General features: G+C 33.0%; 1 long non-coding RNA gene across 1 annotated transcript; it reads left to right on the top strand.

Annotated features, from left to right (window-relative positions):
* Positions 1–11,358: 11,358 nt before the first annotated feature.
* Positions 11,359–21,689, top strand: LOC132737001 (uncharacterized). Its single transcript, XR_009626657.1, has 3 exons — positions 11,359–11,498; positions 11,916–11,942; positions 17,798–21,689. It is a non-coding gene; the product is annotated as an uncharacterized LOC132737001 (long non-coding RNA).
* Positions 21,690–23,485: the final 1,796 nt, after the last annotated feature.

Here is a 23,485-nt window from a genome sequence, read left to right on the forward strand (position 1 = left end):
AACTTTCAATAAGTTTTTGGGGGTGTTGCTGTTATAATTATCTCTTTCGTTCGGTAATTTTAAACAAACATAAACATGATACGATTAGGTTTTTGAAGTTGTTATCGGCGATGAAAACTGCGAAAATAATTAAAGGTTAATTCTTTGGTGTGCTTTGTAGTAAAATGGTGATTTAATTGAGTTAGTCGTGTCATTCTTTTAATAAGAATGTAAAAATATGTTTGTGTTTAAAGATATTCATAATAAATTTTGTACCTCTAAAGAAGTTTGAAAATTTTATATTGTTAAAAAGTAAAATAAAATAAATGAAAATAAAAAAAATAATAGTTTATGCTTTATATCTTCTCATTTGAAATAGGTTAGCCCAGAATTAAACATGTGTACAGTACATGGTATCCTTTAATATATTGCCTGGTTTTCTGTTTGACCAAACTCATTAATGAGACCAACCCGCTATTAAGACCAGATTTGTAAAGTCCCTTTATTGGTCTCATTAGCGAGTTTTTACTGTATAAATTAGAACAACTTTTTACAATGAAAGATTCGCCTGCATTTTATAAACTATGCAAATTCTTAATGATTATTATAAGAAATGTAAGAATGTAATCAAATATTTATGTTTTCATTTTAAAGTCAGTTGTTATTTTGTAATGTTCTGAGATACAGTTTTGTTTTAATGATATTCACTTACCACTTTCTTACTATACAGCAAAGGTCCTTTATACCTCACATATACTTTTATTTCTCATAAGACTAAGTTTTTGCTGTACTTTTATAGTATTAAACGATTAATCACTGGTTCATTTCATGAATCATCTTTCATTTCAAAATTTGCTTTTTAGAATTAAATACAAGTATAGTAAATAAGCATTTTGTATGGAAGTTAAAATATTACTTTATTTATTTTACAACTTTTATGACAAATTATATCACATTTATAGCTACATTCTCCTAGTAATAAATATCTTACATTCTGTTCAAGCAATATTTAAATGTTGTAAAATTCAGGTTTGCATTTTTTTAAAAAATAAAAAAAAAAAAAAAAAAAATGTTTCCTAAGCAAAATAAGCATATAATTTAATAATATGTAATAGATATGTTGATATTGTTTAGTAATTATAGTCTGATCTCAATTTGTATAAATGCCTCGTTAAATATTTTGACATTATCCTCATATTACATGCTGTATGCATGTTTGAGTGAATAAAAGATGTGTTGTTGTTGTTGTTGTTATTATTTACGCGGCTAGTTCTGTTAATAATTTGTTTACCTCTCAATTACAACCAACTACCGTTAATCCGCTAATTAAGAACGCGTGTCAACTTTAATAAAGTTCAATACACGCCGCAAGGCAAGAGTTCACTATGTTAACTTTCTCATTACGTATTCATGCGATTGACGAATCAGAACGCGCGTTGTATCTACGGCAGTTTGCATTGACCAATCGGCGACACGCTAATACACTGTGGCTGTTTGTTGACAATTACACAAAATGGCGACAGATTCAATCAATTTTCGCCGATAAAATGATTAAAGACATCTGCATATACATAATTGCTGCGGTGTTTTGGCGAGTAAAGATAAACAATGCCAAACGTCTTAAAGGTGTGGTTATGTTTGAAACCTCGATTGTTATTTTTTTTTCGGAGCACTTATCTGTAGAAATTATGTGGAGATTTGTATCTAATGTTTTATTAATACATTGAACTCCGTAAAGTAAACAGGCTGATTATAAGAAAATTAAATGTCTCTACAGTAACATGTCATTAGTAAAATTGAAATTAAACATTTTTTACAAACAGATTTGTCAATATAAGTTACATTTTAATGAGTATGTAACTTTTAAATACTAATGTTATGGTGTAGTTTATAATCTTAACCAATTATACATGCAATTTTAATACTCTCTTGTTTTTTATAAATGATATTTGATATGTTTAATATCAATTAAAATATAATAAAACCCTTAGTATGGTACTATCCTGCTTTTCAACAAAATATTGGTATGATATGTTCATATATCCGAATTATGTAGAGACTGTCCACAGTGACTATATATATATATATATCCAAAATGTAAAGTTTAAAACAATACGGATAAAAATAGCGGGAAAAAAAGAATGAAGTGATGCCTTTTCCAGTTTACATTGCAATTGTTTATTAACAAAACTGTTATAAATAATTGAAGAGAAATATCAACCAGTTTCACCCGTTAAAGGGATCTTCAAGATAATGATGTTAATAACGTCGCTTGGTAACGACGTCAAAACAGTGTAAAGGGATGTTACTCTTATAACGTTTTAAAGGGACATAATAATAAGCTATAATATTATTGTTATATATATCAAAGTTATTTTGAATTCAATTCTGGTTTAAAGGGATACTCAGGCAAAATAATGGCAAAAATATAAAAAGGATTTTCTGTACTCAAATCACCCTAAAATGACATTTCTTAAAGTCCCAACATGAATTTCTGTATAAATTCTATATATTTTGGGTTTGAAGTTTAAATATATCTATATATGTTGAACGAAATTTTGACGCGAACAGAATCACCGAATAGTTTAAAAACAAGTCATGCGATTTGAACAAACCCTGGAAGTTACAATAACATATTGTGGATATTGTATGATTGAAACAAGTCTAAGTAATTGATTTGACATGTTTTTTAACGTTTCCAGAGTACAGAGTGACAACTATTGTGAAATTTTAGCGCTCTAACCTGACCCACGCGGGTCAAGTTAGGAAAACACCATTTTATTCTTTATATGGAGAAAAGTTTTGTTCCTTTGACTGTTTAGTGTATTCATTTTGAGGACATTTACAGAATAATGAATGAAAATTTCAAAACTAAGAAATGAAAATTTTGCCTGTGTCTCCCTTTAAGAACGTTTATTAAAACAGTTTCTTTCATTCTTTTGAATGTGTCTGGTTCTCGCATTTTATAGATTGGCATTATATTAAACTTTGGAGTGATGTCTTTTGCGCAAATGGCAATGTGTCGACTGACTGGTAATAATATATATATATCATTATCATCATCAACAACAACGTGTATCTAATAATTAGAATGCATTGGGTGTATCTATTTATAGAATGCATTGCGTGTATCTATTTATAGAATGCATTATGTGTATCTATTTATAGAATGCAGTGCGTGTATCTATTTAATAGAATGCATTGCGTGTATCTATTTATAGAATGCATTGTGTGTATCTAGTTATAGAATGCATTGCGTGTTTCTATTTATAGAATGCATTTCGTGTTTCTATTTGTTATATAAATGAGTATATTTATATTTACAAAATATATAAACAAAATTAATGTGACAAGACAGACCGATTAAATTTATAAAAAGGAAACATTAAGATTTGTTCAAACATTTCTTGTTTGCTTTTAGAAAAAGTAAAAAGTCAAGTGTTGCGGTGGCTCTTGTTTTGACTTATTACAAACTAATTCAATAAAACTTCATCAATGGTCAACCGCATTGAAAGGAAATGCAACATACAAGAACCACAACCATCTTTAATTACCCACAACCATAACTCTATTTCAGTTCTTGTGCAAGGTACTGTTTTTTCTGCGGGCTTCAAATTCTGCAGTTTTTCCAAATTTTGGCATGTTTTTATTTCTGCGTACTTTATTTCTGTGGCACATTCTTTGATTTAAATTCTGCGACTCTTCTTATCAAAGTCTTAAAGTCAAATTACTCTATTTTATTTGCATGTCTCATTCGCAATTGTTTATCATTGTAACCACAAAATTGTACAGTAATTACAAACAAATATAATGAGCAACAATAGAAAGGTATGAAATTACTTGTGAAAAATATACCCCAATTTAAAACCGTAAATCACTTGCCCCTCACCGCTGTGGGTTCGAATCCCGACAGGGACTTTGGATTCTTTCATGTGAGGAACGTCGCGATATGACCTATAATGTGTCGATGTGACGTAAAACCCAAAAAACAAAAAAAACAAACAAAGATGACAATTAACCCATTACTTCATATACACGCCTTTTAACGCCTTTTTCACCCCCCCCCCTTTTTGTTGTCTCAAATGATGAAAAAATGCCTTATTTAGGCCCCAAACACTTGGTTTTGTTTGAGAAATGTTGTTAAAAAAAGTGACCTCTTTTTCGGCGCGGCCCCCCAACCAAAAGATACATCAGGGGGTTGCCAGAAGGGGGATGTGCCCCCTTCTGTTTGGGGGGTTTGAAGGGGGGCAGAGTCCCCCTCATCGCCAAGAAAATTTTGGGCTTGTGAGAGGCTGTAAATGACCCCAGATTGATCATAAGGTAACGTGTAAGCAACGCTGAAAAGCATTTGACTCTATCTCAATCCATTGAGAAGTTGCAGCACTTTGAAATCAATTTTGATGGAAAAAATCAACGCAAAATAGTGATTTTTGGCAATTTTGAGATGTCCCCTCGTTGCCATGGTAACAGAAAATTTAAGCCTGAGCATGTTGTTGCAAGGGCAATGGTCCAGTCAACATTTGTGCCAAGTTTGATTAGTGTTGAAGCAGTTTTTATAGTATTATAGCAATTTGAACTTGTACAGGGAGACTTTTCAATGAAAACAGCCATTTTTCACAAAATGCTCATGAAGTAATGGGTTAATGAAAAAAATAAAAAAATCTACAAAACAACAATTTTTCATCAAATTTATATGACAGGCCATGTTTAAACATGAAAAAACGCGATTTAGGGTAATTTCAAGTATTTTCATCATTTTCTGTTAACCCATTACTTCATATACACGCCTTTTAACGCCTTTTTCACCCCCCCCCCCTTTTTGTTGTCTCAAATGATGAAAAAATGCCTTATTTAGGCCCCAAACACTTGTTTTTGTTTGAGAAATGTTGTTAAAAAAAGTGACCTCTTTTTCGGCGCGGCCCCCCAACCAAAAGATACATCAGGGGGTTGCCAGAAGGGGGATGTGCCCCCTTCTGTTTGGGGGGTTTGAAGGGGGGCAGAGTCCCCCTCATCGCCAAGAAAATTTTGGGCTTGTGAGAGGCTGTAAATGACCCCAGATTGATCATAAGGTAACGTGTAAGCAACGCTGAAAAGCATTTGACTCTATCTCAATCCATTGAGAAGTTGCAGCACTTTGAAATCAATTTTGATGGAAAAAATCAACGCAAAATAGTGATTTTTGGCAATTTTGAGATGTCCCCTCGTTGCCATGGTAACAGAAAATTTAAGCCTGAGCATGTTGTTGCAAGGGCAATGGTCCAGTCAACATTTGTGCCAAGTTTGATTAGTGTTGAAGCAGTTTTTATAGTATTATAGCAATTTGAACTTGTAACGGGAGACTTTTCAATGAAAACAGCCATTTTTCACAAAATGCTCATGAAGCAATGGGTTAAAGTATAATACGATTATTAAGCAGTATAAGGTTTGAAATGGTTTGAATGATTTATTGATATCAAACCTTTAGCGTATCGGCAAACACTATATATGTTGTCTAAATATCTTTATTCTTAAGTTAGCATTATTTAAACAATAAGTACTTCCTTACAAACACAGAATACATACTTAGCAGACAGCAGTTTTATTCAACTTGAAAACTGCTAACGGTTATAATCCGTTAGTGATTATTACTTTAGATGAAACATTCATAATGCAGTACAAATATAGTACCAGGTTAAAAAACAAAAACATGGAGAAATATTCTGTAGTTTTTAAATCTGCGGTGCTGAAACTGACCGCAGAAAACGCAGAAATAAAGTCACCGCTGAAAAATCCACTTATACGATATTCTGTTACTAGTAACTTCCTGATTTCTGAAGCAATCTTGCGGGGGTATTAATCACATTTAGTGATAGTTCTATTTTTGAGTTATTGCCCTTTGTTAATTTTCATACTTTATTTTTGTCCAGGCCATTTCTCATAAATTATAAAAGCTATAGACTTGAAACTTCATGGTCTGTAGCATCCTTGTGACAGTCACACTTGAATTTGCTCATGTCACTTCTGAATTGGCCCCTTTTTGGGGTCAACAGAGCTAAAATTAGAAAAACCTTTAAACATCTTCTACTACAGAACTTAAATTAATGGATGATCACCAATCTTTGTCTATAGCATTCTTGGGTAGTCTTTTATTAGCTCACCTGTCACAAAGTGACAGAGTGAGGTTTTGTGATCGCTTTTCGTCCGTCGTCCCTAAACTTTTACTTTAAATGACATCTCCTCATAAACCATTAAGCCAATTTCATCCAAACTTCACAGGAATGTGCCTTTGGTGGTCACCTTTGAAAATTGTTCAAAGAATTTAATTCCATGCAGAACTCTGGTTGCCATGGCAACCAAAAGAAAAAACTTTAAATATCTTCTTCTAAAAAACTCAAAGAGCTAGAGCTTAGATATTTGGCATGAAACATCTTCTAGTGAGTGTCTACCAAGTTTGTTGAAATAAAAGCCCTGGGGTCAAAATTGGCCCCACCCCAGGGGGTCATTGATTTTCCCTATATGTATATAGTAAAAACTTAAAAAATCTTCTTTTAACCTTTCCCTTATATAAGCGTGTTTCTACGGCTTTTTGCCCCCCCCTTTTTTTTGAGGCCTCAAACAGTGAAAAAATGCCCTATTTAGGCCCAAAATACTGTTTTTAGTTTGAAAAATGTTGTTAAAAGAAGTGACCACTTTTTCGGCGCCGTCCCCCATCCAAATATTACATCAGGGGGTTGCCAGAAGGGGGATGTGCCTCCTTTTGTTTGGGGGCTTTGAAGGGGGGCGGAGTCCCCCTCATCGCCAAGAAAATTTTGGACTTGTGACAGGCTAAAAATGGCCTCAGGTCGATCTTAGGGTAACTAGTAACCGACGCTGAAAAGCCTTTTACTCTATCTCAATTCATTGAGAAGTTGCAGCACTTTGAAATCAGTTTTGATGGAAAAAAACAATGCAAAATAGTGAGTTTTGGCAATTTTGAGACGTCCCCCCGTTGCCATGTTACAGGAAATTTACCATTGACCATGCTGTTACAGAGGCTATGGTGTAGTCAACATTTGTGCCAAGTTTCATTAGTATTGAAGCATTTTTCATAGTTTCATAGCAGTTTGAACTTGTAACAGGAGGCTTTTCAATGAAAACGGCCATTTTTCGCAATATGCTCATGGGGTAAAAGGTTAAAGAACCCAAAGAGCTAGAGCTAAGAAATTTAGCATGAAACATCTTCTAATGGATGTCTACAAAGTTTGTTCAAATAAAAGCCCCTGGGTCAAAATTGGCCCCATCCCAGGGGCAGGGTTTTACGGGACGCAGAATTCTGCGTCCCTATACGCATAAATTTTGACATGTACGCATAATTATAAGTTATCCACTTGCGTCCAAGTGTACGCACAAAAATAATCCTAGACAATAGATATTATTGTTTCTGGCCCAACATGATTTCATCTCTTTCTTCTCAAAGCTCACAAAATTCCATTTAAATCTAATACAGCGAGCAGAAAATGCTTGCATTGTTTATTTCGGAAGTTAACATAATTGAAATCTACTGCGCATGCTATTTGCAAGTGCCCGCTGCAGAAACTGATGACGTTTATCGTGCAAGCTACAGTAACTGATGACGTTTACCCTAAAATCTATTTTAGGTAGCTGTTTTTGGTGTTTCTGTTGCTATATTTAGACGGACTATTTATAACAAGCAATTACTATTGGTTAGCGTATCCAATGTCGATGCGAATGTATTTTGTACATGAACGGCGATAATAAGAAAGGCAGTGCTTTTTGCAAACTTATTTCATAGTGTTATAGAAATTAAGTCACTTGGTATGTTATTATCGTTGGTGTTATAAATATAATGGTTTCGGCGAACTTAACTTTTGACTGGGACATCAAGTATGTCCCAGCTTATGAGGAGGTGCAAAAGCGGTTTCGTCAGCCTTTTGTTATATGATATTTTTAAAAACGCAACATATTTAGCTGACTGGTCTGTAAAGTTATATATTGTGTGTTTACTAGTTCAGCTAAAATATTTACAAATAGATCAGTACAAATTTTCAGTCTGTTGGTGTAATCACCTTATCAATAACAAAATATGCCCCCAAATATGCCACTAAAACTTGACATTCCAGCCACTCAAAGACTTATAAGCCTTGGAAATAGCACATGAAAAAATCTAGTGATAAAAGATATTGAAATCATATACTTCTTATGAAAACAGTACAATATACATGCATAATTCTTACAGGGTAAATAAATGATTTTAAGCAAAATAGAGTGGTCTTCATAGTCTTTTATAGTGAATATAATTTTGGACCCCTAAAATTCAGGCCTGGACCCCTACTTTTCTAGGCTGTGCATCCACTGGACCCTAAAATTTCAAAGAGATGTAAAACCCTGCAGGGGGTCGTTGATTTTCCCTCATATGCATATTGTAAAAACTTAAAAAATCTTTTTTTAAAGAACCCAAAGAGCTAGAGCTCAGATATTTAGCATGAAGCATCTTCTAATGTGTGTCTACGAAGTTTGTTCAAATAAAAGCCCTGGGGTCAAAATTGGCCCCGCCCCAGGGGGTCATTGATTTTCCCTATATGCATATAGTAAAAACTTAAAAATCTTCTTTTAAAGAACCCAAAGAGCTAGAAATAAGATATTTATCATGAAACATGTTCTAGTGGATGTCTACCAAGTTTGTTCAAATAAGAGCCCTGGGGTCAAAATTGGCCCCACCCAGGGGTCATTGATTTTCTTAATATGTGTATAGCAAAAACTTAAAAAAATCTTCTTTGAAAAAAAAAACAAATAGCTTGAGTTTAGATACTAAGCATGAAACATCTTCTAGTTAGTGTCTACAAAGTATGTCCAAATAAAAGCCCTGGGGTCAAAATTGGTCCTGCCCCAGGGGTCATTCATTTTCCTTATATGTGTATAGCAAAGACTTAAGAAATCTTCTTTGAAAAACTCAAATAGTTAGACTTTGGATATTAAGCACGAAGGGTCTTCTAGTGAGTGTCTACAAATTTTGTTCAAATAAAAGCCCTGGGGTCAAAATTGGCCCTGCCCCGGGGGACACTGATTTTCCTTATATGTGTATGGCAAAATTTTAAATATCTTTTTTGAAAAAACCCAAATAGCTAGAGTTTAGCTATTAAGCATGAAACATTTTCTAGTAAGTGTCTACAAAGATTGTTCAAATAAAAGCCCTGGGGTCAAAACTGGCCCTGCCCAAGGTATGTGATTGTTTTTTAATGTATGTGTAAAGAAAAAACTTTCAAAATCTTCTTTTAAAAAACCTAACGACCTAGACCTTAGATGTTTAGCATGAAACATCTTCTAATGGGTGTCTACCAAGTTTGTTCAAATAAAAGCCCTGGGGTTTAAACTGGCCCCGCTCCAAGGCCTATATACAGGTGAGCGACTTCAGGGCCTTAATGGCCCTCTTGTTATAGAACTTATTGATGGATGATCACCAAATTATGTCTGTAGCATTCTTTAAAGGTAGTCTTTTATCAAGTTTGCTCATATTAATTTGATTGGCCCCTTTTAGGGGGCAGGTAAAGCTGAAAATAGGAAAACCTTTGAACATCATCTCCTGAAATATTTGATGGATGATCACCATATTTTGTCTGTAGCATTCTTGGGTAGTGTTTTATCAAGTTTGCTCATATTAATTATCCCCCGCCGATGGAATCGGGAGGGGGATATAGTTTTGGTGTTGTCCGTCCTTCCGTCCGTCCGTCCGTCCGTCCATCCGTCCGTCCGAATTTCATTTCCAGAGTAGTTCTCTGCAACTAATGGCTGGAATTCAAAGAAACTTTATGGGAATGTTGATCAGCATGTGAAGTTGTGCACCTGGGTATTTTCGTCTGGATATATTTAGTATTTTTAGAGTTATTGCCCTTGACTCAGTAAAATTTTGTCTGAATTTCGTTTCCGGAGTAGTTCTCTGCAACTAATGGCTGGAATTCATCGAAACTTTATGGGAATGTTAATCAGCATGTGAAGTTGTGCACCTGGGTATTTTCGTCTGGATATTTTTAGTATTTTTAGAGTTATTGCCCTTGACTTAGTAAAATTTTGTAATTTTCAACTTGTGTCGCATGTAACTCAAAAAGTATTTGACCTAGAGTCATGAAACTTTACAGGAATGTTGATCAGTATGTGTAGTTGTGCACCTGGGTATTTTCGTCTGGATATTTTTAGTATTTTTAGAGTTATTGCCCTGGACTTAGTAAAATTTTGTAATTTTCAACTTGTGTCGCATGTAACTCAAAGAGTATTTGACCTAGAGTCATGAAACTTTACAGGAATGTTGATCAGTATGTGTAGTTGTGCGCCTGGGTATTTTCCTCCGGATATTTTTAGTATTTTTAGAGTTATTGCCCTTGACTCAGTAAAATTTTGTCCGAATTTCATTTCCGGAGTAGTTCTCTGCAACTAATGGCTGGAATTCAATGAAACTTTATGGGAATGTTGATCAGCATGTGAAGTTGTGCACCTGGGTATTTTCGTCTGGATATTTTTAGTATTTTTAGAGTTATTGCCCTTGACTTAGTAAAATTTTGTAATTTTCAACTTGTGTCGCATGTAACTCAAAAAGTATTTGACCTAGAGTCATGAAACTTTACAGGAATGTTGATCAGTATGTGTAGTTGTGCACCTGGGTATTTTCGTCTGGATATTTTTAGTAATTTTAGAGTTATTGCCCTGGACTTAGTAAAATTTTGTAATTTTCAATCACAATCATCAGTCACACGGAGCCAGAAAAGGAGTTTCAAAAATGCAAAATTAAAAAATCTTGTCTGACAGTACAAGGCCTAGAGCTTTGATATTTGGTATATGATATAACATATAGGTCCTCTACCAAAATTGTTCAAATTTTAGCCCTGGGGTCAAAATTGGCCCCACTCCAGGGGGTCATAGATTTTCCTTATATGTATATAGTGAAAACTTAAAAATTCTTCTTGTTTGAAGGTACAAGGCTTCAAGTTCAAAGAATTTTACAGTTTATGCCATGATTAATATATAAATAAAGCCTTATGTCTTCAGTTGTTGTGTTAATTATAACCAGTACTCGGCGGGGGATATAAATTCAACGAATTTGCTTGTTTGATTTGCGTCATCTCCTGCTGAAATAATTGATCTTTTTCTGCAGCATTCTTAGGTACTCTTTTGTCAAGTTTGCTCATATTAATTTGATTGGTCCCTTTTCAGGGCTTTTAAAGCGCAAAATAGAAATACCTTTAAAAGTCAGCTTCTACAGAACTAATTGATAGATGATCACCAAACTTTGTCTGTAGCATTCTTAGGTTGTCTTTTATCTTTTACTGAAAAGCAGTTGTTTCTCTTGAGCGACTCAGGGCCATCATGGCCTTCTTGTATAATTAATTGTTTATTTATTTTAATAGCTTCAGAAAACTGTGAGGATTCAAAATGCTGCGAGGAAGATTCAGAATGCTGTGAAGATTGGATAGACAATGCAGCTATAGCTTTTATAGCGATTCCATGTGTAGCTCTAGTTGCATCTGTTGTCATATTTATCCTGGTGAAGTGTAAGTTTTCAATATCATACCTTTCTTTTCTTATAGGCCTGAAACAGCTTATCATATAATGTCAAACATGTATGTAATGGTTCAAACTGTTTTGTCAATAAATATCAAATGCAAGGACCTCATTATTCTTAAATGAAGCAGAATAAATTTTTAGGAAAAAGTGTTTTTAAAAGGTTTCATGAGAGGCAGAAAAGTAATGCCCCTATGTGGCTGAGGTGTTGCCTTAAAAGGTTAAGGCATCAGAATTGCAGCTACCGATTTTCCTGCCTGATTTTTAAAGGCAACAAATGGGATCGAATTACTAGAGTTTGTACATCTGTTAGCTATTGGAGGTGAGATGGTTTTTTAGCTCACCTGAGCTGAAATTGACAGTTTAAGAGTGAAATGAAAAATTAAATAAAAACTTATATTTTTCAGTGGATAAAATTGGACCTGGCTGTAATGGTAAGATTTTATAATGTTTCACTTATTTGCTCATCCATCATCTTATTTCTTTCATTTAAATTTCACTTTTCTTTTCAATCAGCTATTTTTGTTTTCCCACCTCAGAAAGTAAACATTTCTTTTATCAAAGAAGGAGCTAACATTATACATAGTACCTTACAGGCTTTTTATGCCCCCATTAAGGGAGGCATAATATCATAACTCCATCAGTCTGTCCATCTGTGTGTCCCCACTTAATTCGTGTCTGGACTGTAACTTTGTGATACATTGAGGGATTTTTAAATAACTTGGCACAAATGTCTACCACATCAACAAGATGTGTCCCATCCAAGAACCACGTCCCTACCTCAAAAGTCAAGGTCACACTATCATTTTGAAGTTTCACATTATCACAATTAAAGGAAATAACTACGCACATTTGTGTCTGGACTGTAACTTTGTCATGAATTGAATGATTTTAAGATAACTAGGCATAAATGTCTACCACATTAACAAGATGTGTCGTGTCCAAGAATTACGTCTCTATCTCAAATCTCAAGGTCACACTATCATTTTGATGTTTCACGTTATCGCAATTAGAGAAAATAGGTACAGACATTCGTGTCCAGACAGTAACTTTGTCATGCATTGAATGATTTTTGAATAACAAGGCATAAATGTCTACTTTATCAAGACCATGTTTCTCGTCCAAGAATTATGTCTCTACCTCAAAGGTCAAGGTCACACTATCAATTTGAAGTTTCACAATATCGCAATTAGAGAAAATAGGTACACACATTTGTGTCTGGACTGAAACTTTGTCATGCAATGAACGATTTTAAAATAACTAGGCATAAATGTCAAGCACATTAAGACAATGTGTCGTGTCCAAGAATTACATCTCTACCTCAAATCTCAAGGTCATACTATCATTTTGATGTTTTACATTATGGCAATTAGTGGAAATAGGTACACACATTCGTGTCCGGACTGTAACTTTGTCATGCATTGAATGTTTTTAAATTACTAAGCATAAATGTTTATCACATCAAGACGATGTGTCGCGTCCAAGAATTCCTTTCTACCTCAAAGGTCAAGGTCACACTAACATTTTGAAGTTTCACATTATCACAATTAGAATTAATAGGTACACAATCGTGTCCGGGCTGTAACTTTGTCATGCATGGAAGGATTTTAAAATAACTGGGCATAAATGTCTGCCACATCAAGATAATGTGTCATGACAAAGACCCATGTCCCTACCTTCAAGGTTAAGGTCACACTTACAGTTTGAAGGTACTCATTCTCTCGAGAAGAGTTTTAAGACTGATACACATTCATGTCCAGACTGTAACTTTGTCATGCATGGAAGGATTATAAAAAACAAATGTCTACCACATGAAGACAATGTGTTGCAGCTAAGGCTCATGTCTGTCCATGCGTGTGTCAATCATGTCCAGACTGTAACTTTGTCATGCATTAAGGATTTTTTAAATTATTTGGCACAAATGTCTATCTCATAACAACATTTTGTCGCATCCAAGAACCGTGTCCCTTCTTCAAAGGTCAAGGTCACACTTATATTTCAAAAGTTCATGCTATCAAGAACAATATTCAGCAATTACAGTCCAACCCTGGTTATTCGACAACCTTTTATTTGAATACAAGGCATTATCTGAAGTAGATCGGCGGTCCCATTTTTTTATCTCTATGTAAATCAATATAAATTTGAAGGTATTATTCAAAAAGCATTACCCTATTACCTCCTATTTTTCGAAGTAAAATTTCGGCCTCAATTATACAATTATGAAAAAATTTCACACCTATTATTCGAAACCAGACAATTATTGGGGCAGATCCACTTGCTGACCATTCTACTTGTGAAAAATTTTCAACAGCCATGTGTGTTATTAGACAAACGTGATCATTATGCTTGGGTGTTCTTTTATAAACTTTAATTACCGAAAATGAAAAATTATGCTCCTTGTCCGATGTTACTGTTATTGCTTGAAGATGACAGTGATAATTTTCATAAATGCTCTAAATGTGAATCTTTCAAAATAGCCAATTTTTTGTTTTCTTCTTCATTAATTGTAACGTTACATGACAGCATTTACCTCGAAAATACTAGAGTTTTGCTGTAAAGACCGTATTGATAGCACGGCCATTATCAAGGCTTTGCACGAAACAAAAAATACATAATGTAGAATAAAATGCAAGTATTTATGTCTTCAATGCCAATAAAAAATTATTTTTATGTTTCTTTTCTTATCCTTCTCAATTGATTGCAGGAAACGAGTTTGTTGTAATCTGTAGTTATACTATGATTTGCCAAAGTGGAGTAGTTTTCGTCTATCAAAATATTCCGATTTAGATTATTCGAACCCATCGATTATTCGAAGTAAATTTCAGTCCCCATCACTTCAAATAAATGGGTTGGACTGTAGTTACTTTCATTCTCTTTTCTTTTCATAATACTTGCATGCTTAAGAACCTTTTCAGGAGCATTTGTCACTTAGGTGACAGCTCTTTTCTTAATTTGAAAGAACAAGTTTTAGGTGCCTAAAATTGGCAAGTTTTGTTAAGACTGTTGTATATTTCTGTGCTTGCTTCTTTTCATGATACATTAATACTGGAATGATCTGAATTGCCATGTCAAACCATTAGACCATTTGTGACAAAGTTACTTAAAGGTGGCATCAATTTTACCCCAGCAAATTCCCTTTTTGTCATTTTAAAAATATAACCTGGTATGGTTAAAACCTTATCTTTTTCATATATTAGTATACCCTTGACCTTGAAGGTCAAATTATTGAAATTTGTTAAAAGCAGCATGCCCTCAGAGTCATGCTAATTTTTATGAAAAATTTGAAAATGTATTTAAAAGTTAGCTTTTTTTGTAGTGAATAAAGAAAGTAATTAACACATTGCACATTCCACATTGCACAAGTCCATTGACATATGGAAATGAAACTTTGCACACTTGGTTACCATCTGTAGACAGGAGGAGGTAACCGTATCAAGCATTTTGACAGAATTGTGCCCCTTTTTCTGTAATACCTCAAATATTTTCAAAGTCCATAGACATATGGCTTTGAAACAAGTTGAAATTTGATTCTCTTCTTTGAGAGCATAATAGGACTCTCTCCAAGGCCTTTAACTGTAACATGGATTTAAAGAAAAAATTTGCGCTTTTGTTTATTTAGAAAATTTTACATTATTAAGGCTTTTATTACTATCAAGCACTAAGAATAGTTGAGCGTTGCTGTCCTACTGACAGCTCTTGTTTAAATAACTTGGCACAAGTGATCATCATAATGAGATGATGTGCAGACCGCAATAATTGAGTTGCTACCCCCAAGGTCAAGGTAAACTTTTTTTTCCTTTATGGTAGATTTTAAATAACATGGCACAAATAATCACCATTGTGAGGCTAGGTCAAGGTCACACAGGTCAAATGTTAGAAATTCAAAATTTCATGTCTGTCCATAACATTTAAACTACTGCAATGTTTTGAAGATAACTTGGCAGAAATGATCAACATTATGACACCATTCGCAGAGCACAATAATCAAGTCAAATCCCTGGTCAGGTCAGGATCACACTTAATGGTTAAAAAATCTATTTTTCATGTCCACTCTATAACTAATTGACAATTCAAAAAATCTAAAATTACTTGGCACAAATGATCCCCTCCATGACCAAATCTGCAGAGCTCAACATCAAGGTTGCTATCCCCAAGGTCAAGGTTATATATTCTCCATAACTTTTTGACTTTATGGAAGATTTTAAATAACTTGGCACAAATAATAACCATCATGAGACTATGTGCTTATGATATGCATGGCATAACATCAAGGTCATGGTTTGTTGAAGGTCAGGAAGTACACATTCATGTCCACTGCGGAAGGGGATTTAGGTGTCCTTCAGACTGCCTTGTTGTCCCCCGCCTTTTCGAAGAAAAAAGGGGGATATAGAAATAGGCTCCGTCCGTCTGTCCGTCTGTCCGTCTGTCCGTCTGTCTGTCCGTCCGTCCGTCTGTCCGTCTGTCCGTCCGTCACACTTTCGTGTCCGGTCCATAACTTTGTCATTTATGAAAGGAATTTGAAATAACTTGGCACAAATGTTTATTATAATAAGACGATGTGTCATGCGCAACAACCAGACCCCTACCTCCAGGGTCAAGGTCACACTTGCTCATTCAAGGTCAAAATTGCCTATTTGAGGGTATATGTCGTGTCCGGTCCATAACTTTCTTATCTATGAAGGGATTTTGTAAATACTTGCCATAATTGTTCACAATAATCAGACGATGTGTCATGCGCAAAAACCAGTCACCTACCTTCAAGGTCAAGGTCACACTTGGAGGTCAAATATTAACATAGTCTGTTACAGGGTATATTTCGTGTCCGGTCCATAACTTTCTTATCTATGAAGGGATTTTGTAAATACTTGCCATAATTGTTCACAATTATCAGACGATGTGTCATGCGGAAAAAGCAGTCACCTACCTTCAAGGTCAAGGTCACACTTGGAGGTCAAATATTAACATAGTCTGTTACAGGGTATATTTCGTGTCCGGTCCATAACTTTGTCATTTATCAAAGGAATTTGAGATAACTTGGCACAAATGTTTGTTATAATAAGACGATGTGTCATGCGCAACAACCAGACCTGTACCTTCAGGGTCAAGGTCGTACTTGTTCATTCAAGGTCAACATTGTCTATTTGAGGGTATATGTCGTGTCCAGTCCATAACTTTCTTATCTATGAAGGACTTTTGTAAATACTTGCCATAATTGTTAACAATAATCAGATGATGTGTCATGCGCAAAAACCGGTCACCTACCTCCAAGGTCAAGGTCACACTTGGAGGTCAAATACTTACATAGTCTGTTACAGGGTATTTTTTGTGTCAGGTCTATAATTTTTTCATAGATCAAAGGATTGTGAAAATACTTCGCACAAATAGTCACAATAATAAGAGGATGTGTCATGCGCAACACCTGCATCCCTACCTCCAAGGTCAAGGTCACACTTAGAGGTAAAAAAATTAACATAGTCTGTTATAGGGTATATTTTGTGTTGAATCTAGAACTTCTTCATAGTTCAAGGGATTTTGAAATAACTTGGCACAAATAGTCACAATAATAAGACGTTATGTCATGCACAACACCTGCTCCCCTACCTCCAAGGTCAAGTTCACACTTAGAGGTCAAAGCTTAACATGATAGATTTTTAAATTCCGTGTTTCATTTTATTTTTTAACAAATTTATTGTTACATTTGCAGATCTAGCATTGATCATAATTTTGGACTGAATGTCCTGAGATCCATACCTCTATCTTTTGAAATAGCACAATTTTATGCTTCATATAAAACTCCCGGGGCGGGGGACGTTGGTAACTCTGTTACAAATTCTTGTTATAATTGATACGGATTTGATTCATTCTTGGAAAAAAGAAACATTATTGTTGCATATGACAAAACTGACATGAATTTATTAAAATGTTACCTTGATCTTTGAATGACATTAACTGTAAATTTGAATTTTATTCTTTACAAGAAAATTATGTTTTCCAGGAGTACTTTTAACTATAGTATTCCTCTTATGTGTTTGACTTAAGAAATAGAAAAGTCGAGTGTGGTCTCTGCTAAATGTTATGGGAAGGTTTGGGACTTTCATTTTACTTCAAACCCAGAAAGTCAATCGAAGTTTGACATAATATTTATAGAAGATTATCTGTGTTTATATATATTCACACTGGACATTTATGATATATGTAAGTAGTCACAGGGACTGCAAATGAAGTTTGGGCATATTGTAAAGTGTCCTATGGACATGTTCTAGTTTATTCTTGTTTCTGTTTTTTCCAGATGACAAAAAATCTGCTCCCCTATAGACTCCCTATGGAGTGATAATGCATGGAGAAAAAGACTTGAGCAAAAATAAAAGATGAACTTTACTTTTTTCATTTTTGTCTTCTTTGTTGGATTTTTTTTTGTTGTTGTTGAGTTTTTGATAAAAGATATCTGGCTCATCGTCTGTTTTCTGTTGATTATTCTCTCCTTAACATACATTTAATTCTGCCTTTATTATTCTTTCTTGAAATACTTGCTTTGAATTTATAGCTAATTCTAACTGAAAATTGGGAATAATTGCGGAGGTCATATTGCACTTTGTATATGTATATATTTCACATTACATTCATGTCCAAGATAAAAGTTATGTGCAGTATATCTTAATTACAGTGGCCACCCTGTTAATGCTTGTGTATTGTCTTAGTGCATGACTCAGTACATAAGTGTTTCAAGCTATGCAGCATCTTGTAATCCTTGTATAATGTTCACTCTATTTATAAGTCATTTTATAATTACAGATTTTGTTTTTTGTATCACTTTATATGTCAGAGATAATGTCTAAATACCCATAATTATACTATGTTGCTTGTTGCTCTATTTAAGACTTAGGCTTGTAGATTGTCACTTTGGTCCTGTGGATTTTAATTTATGTTCAATCAAATATATTAGGAAGAAAATGTATGAATTTAGAGCATGATACAGTAAGCTGTTTGTGTTTTATATTGAAAAGTTGGCAAGTATGTAGCTATGAGCTTTGATTCATATGTTTGATTTAGTCACCAATAGCATAGTGAGGTATTATAATGGACTCCCTGTCCACTTAAAAGTTGTAAATGTAAACAGAATATTTTCTAAAGTTAAAAATGTTAAAGATTAAGAACTTAACATCAAACTACATAATGCCAGTATAGATCATCTATGTTGAAATTCATAACCATTTTCCATCATTCATAATAATATCAAATTTTGAGTACTCTCACAATGTTGGTATATTTTCCAGGACATTAAGTGTGCTCAATAAAAGACTACATCTTGAGTGACTGCACAGAGACAAAATTTTTATTGGACACAAATGTTCCATATGGAGAACTGTGAATTAATTGTTATTTTTTAAATCATTTTTTGTTTGTCTTGTATGAAAAAAAGAACTAGTCAAGGCTTGTTTCTAAGATAAAGTTTAATCTAAGGTTACATGTTTTTCAAAAAGTGAAAAGCTCAAAATTTTAATATTGTCAGACTACCCTTCCATGAATAAGTATGGTTTATCAGTTAGCTATACTGTGTTTTTATGGCATATAAAATTGTTGGTTTGTTGCATGATCTACTTTGGCTGGATTGAATCTGTTTCTAGTTATCCTGGTCCTGTGTGACTGGATATTTGTTGGAAGATGTATTCCGTGAATGTCCATCTGCCTTGCTCATCTCCTTTTTGTAGTTTGCTGTGGTACTAATTCATACCAAGTCATGTGTAATGTAAAATTAATTTGTTGTGAGTTTCATATTTAAAATATAATATTTGGGGGGATTACAGTTTGATAGTACAACAATTATTAAGTCTAACAGAATAATAATTAATTACCATTTGAACATAGTATATAGAACATAGAATATAATAACAGACAAATATACAGACGATTATAGTGTATGGATAATACAAACATGATAATCTGTGTGAATGTTTAAAAAAAACATAATCAGCTGTTCTAGCAAAGAAGTTTGTGATAAGTGTGTTCTGAAACTTGTTGCCATCAACCTACTGTTGGGTAATTTAGTGTAATTAATTATATGCACTCTAGTTTTATATATATAATAGAACTCATTTTGAAAAGACAAAATGTATAGCAGATTAAGAAGTGAAACACGGAGTCTTTTCCATAAAAATGTATTAAATATTAATTTTAAACTTGAGACACACAGTAATCATATATATCTTCTTTCTTGATAAAGTAATAACATTAATTTTGAATATTTTTGTGCTATCAGATGCTTAATCTTTGTTAAATAGGGAAATAATTTAAATGTGAACATGAATAAGGAAATAATGTGAATGTAGACTTAAATAAGGAGATAATGTGAATGTAAACATGAATAAGGAAATACTGTGAATGTAGACTTAAATAAGGAGATAATGTAAATGTAGTCTTAAAGAAGGAGATAATATAAATGTAGACTTAAATTATGAAGGAGATAAAGTTAATGTAGACTTAAATAAGGAGAAAATGTAAATGTAGACTTAAATAAGGAGAAAATGTAAATGTAGACTTAAATAAGGAGATAATGTAAATGTAGTCTTAAAGAAGGAGATAATATAAATGTAGACTTAAATTATGAAGGAGATAAAGTTAATGTAGACTTAAATAAGGAGAAAATGTTAATGTAGACTTAAATAAGGAGAAAATGTAAATGTAGACTTAAATAAGGAGATAATGTAAATGTAGTCTTAAAGAAGGAGATAATATAAATGTAGACTTAAATTATGAAGGAGATAAAGTTAATGTAGACTTAAATAAGGAGAAAATGTTAATGTAGACTTAAATAAGGAGAAAATGTAAATGTAGACTTAAATAAGGAGATAATGTAAATGTAGACTTAAGTAAGGAGATAATGTGAATGTAGGCTTAAATAAGGAGATAAAGTTAACATAGAACAAGCTTCAATTTTTTATGCTGCATATTATCATAGGTCAGTCTGCCTCTCTCATGCTAGAGTTATTAAAATGAAGTTGACACAATTTGTAGATCTTCACATTTTATACATTAAGTGTGGTTGTATTTTGTCACAAATTTTATAAATCTTTACATTTTAACATCTGTGCAGAACAAAAAATGAGAGCTTCTTGTGTGTGATATTATACCATATACTGTAATAATTATTCAGACAAGCCAATAAACTGGTACACTGATGTACTAATTTTTTCAGCTTACAAAGCTAAGGAAGCTAAAGAGCCAGGCGAGAATCACGGGATGACGGGAACATCTATGTAAATAAAGACCAGAGGGAGAAAAAAGCAGTGTATTTAGTCTAATGGAAAAGTCATCGTTCTACTATGTCGGATAAAAGACATCAAACTTTATCTTGGCTCTCTTTTTTTTACAAAAGACATTAAACTTTATCTGTGCTTTTTCTTCAAATATGTATGGAATATTTAGTTCTGTTTCAAAACATTTTCTTTTCTTTTCACAGTATGAATAATGTTCTTACTTTAATATCTAACTTTACTGTGAGAACAAAATCATGATTTTTTTTTTATTTCTTTCAAATGTACAGACTTTAATATAACAGCAAGAATAAAAAGTGAATGAATTTCTTAAATTTGGTTATTAGTCCCTTAACCAGAGTTTGCCCTAACTCTCATATGGATATCTAGGATGGTTATGAGAACACAGTAGGGAACAATTAATCTATTTATTATGGATAGTAATTCTTTAAAAAGATCAATGGTGTAAACAAAAGGGTAGCCACTTGGGTAATTATTTGTGAGGCTGCGCATCTTGGCCAATTGCTGTTTGAAATTCTAAAATGTTCCTGCTGTAACTTATCACCATTATTGATGTACTTGAGTATGTGAGGAAATATCAATATAGAGATTATGCATATGAACTTTTTTTTCTTTGACTGTCACAATAGAAATAGCAATAATCAAAAGTTACACTTCAAGAGGTGAATGTAAGGAGTATTTCATTGTACATGAGACAATGTGCAAATATATTGAGTATGAAGTGGTGTTGCTGTTAACTAAAATATGGACTTTGATTGTCTGAAGGAAAATTGGAAGGGGACCTTAGCAGAAGTTCTGGATGTGTACACAAGTGCTTTGTTTATTGGCTTGTCTGAAATGGACATATAATTTGGATATTGATGTTTTATCATTTAATCTGCCTGGCACAGTATTGAAATGTGTTTTCTTTAGAAAACTGTTAATACAACATCATAATGTAAAAGGTTTGCTGCATAAATCATACACATTGACAAAAGAAATCACAGTGTTTCCTGCCTAAATCATGGATGAATAAAAAGCTGAACATATTTATATTGTTTAAAAGATTTAGATTTTTCACATAACAATGCTGTGCTGTATGTAGATGTAACATTTATTTGCATGTTCATAGATATTTCTGCTTTTTATGTACCTACAAACTTACCAACCAAGTACTGCTTGAATTTTAATCATTTTGCATGTTCAATAGTAAAGGCGGGCTCCACTGAAGTCAAAAAGTTTATTATTATATAAAATTTCAAAATATTTCATAAATTAAGTTGGGAATATAAATAGAAAATAATGAAAAAGATAATAAAGAAATATACAAAATATTGCATTAAAAATCGATATAATATTTAGTGCAATTTTCAATCTTATTTGAGTTAAAGGAATTAAAAAGCTTTCCATTTTGATTTTGCACAATTTAAGTTAATATTATAGAAAAATGTAGTGAGCAAATGATCTGAAATAATTTTGCATACGAGTTACTGTAATTGACAGTCATTAAATGGCATAAAATTCTGGAAAAAACATTTTTCCATTCATATCAATAAACTTCAGTGGAGTCCCTTTAATTATCTGTTATTGATATTGTAAATAATTATGTGTGAGGATGCCCAGATGAACCAGTGACATACATGGTGCTTTATTGCTTTAATGCATGGCATACATTATAACACGCTTCTGTTATCAGCATACACAGCTTCATGCATAGATTACACTCTCCAAGAACGGCTTATGCAAAATTTAATCTCCAAGAACGGCTTATGAATGCACATGCTTTAATTTTATGGCTGAATGTGATTAAAATATGGCCATAATTTAAATAAAGTCTCTGGTTTTTTTTTTAACTAAACCTGTATAACTGGGATTCACAGATTCATTGTAAATTAGAATTTTTGTTGAACCATTGCAATTGTACATTGTATATAAGAGCTTGTTAAATGTTTTTTTTTTTCATATATTGATCTTTAACTGTTCTGTTTCAATTGAAATTAGCAAGCCTTGAATGGTACTGATATCATGTATGCATCAAAAATGAGGAGATCATCTCTGTTTGTCTACTGTATGACACTTTGAAATGTCTTTAATGTAATAGATAATCATTGTCAATTTAGTCATTTATATATTTATTTGTAAAGAGGGTTTTTTTGCTGTTGTAAATGAAACTTGAAAAGTTTTGATAGATAAAAGGGGTGAAAAAGTATGTTTTTTTATTATACTTGTACATGTTTGCATTAGAAACATTTTTTACATTTTTTTTAAAAAAAAATTCATTAAAATCATAGTATTGAACGCAAAATTAAAGGAACTCCACTCGTGTCCAAAAGCCTTAAAACATAGAATTTGAATTTCCTACATAGATCAGCTTGGGTATTTTAAGTACTATAAGATATGCAAAAGATAATTGACACATGCACTTACAAAAATAAAATTAAAATCATATTTTCGTTTTATTCTTAGCTTGATTTGAGTGAAAACCATTGCAAATGTTTGTAAACTTTGGGTCTAAGCATAAAATGATTATCTCAAATTTTGCACACACAAGTTATTGATCAAGATCTACTTTCAAATTGAACTTAAATTTCAAAAAATTATTTCCAAGTCTGTCATGTAAAAAAAAATTCAAGTGGAGTTCCTTAAAAAAAAAAAAGAAGAAAAAAAAGATGTAACAAATCTAAAAATGAATGTTTTCAAAGGCACTGAATGCTATTTTTATTCAC

This window comes from Ruditapes philippinarum, unplaced genomic scaffold (genome assembly GCF_026571515.1).
Source record: "Ruditapes philippinarum isolate M1 unplaced genomic scaffold, ASM2657151v2 ctg11194_1_1_1_1, whole genome shotgun sequence".
Taxonomy (NCBI): Eukaryota; Metazoa; Mollusca; class Bivalvia; order Venerida; family Veneridae; genus Ruditapes; species Ruditapes philippinarum.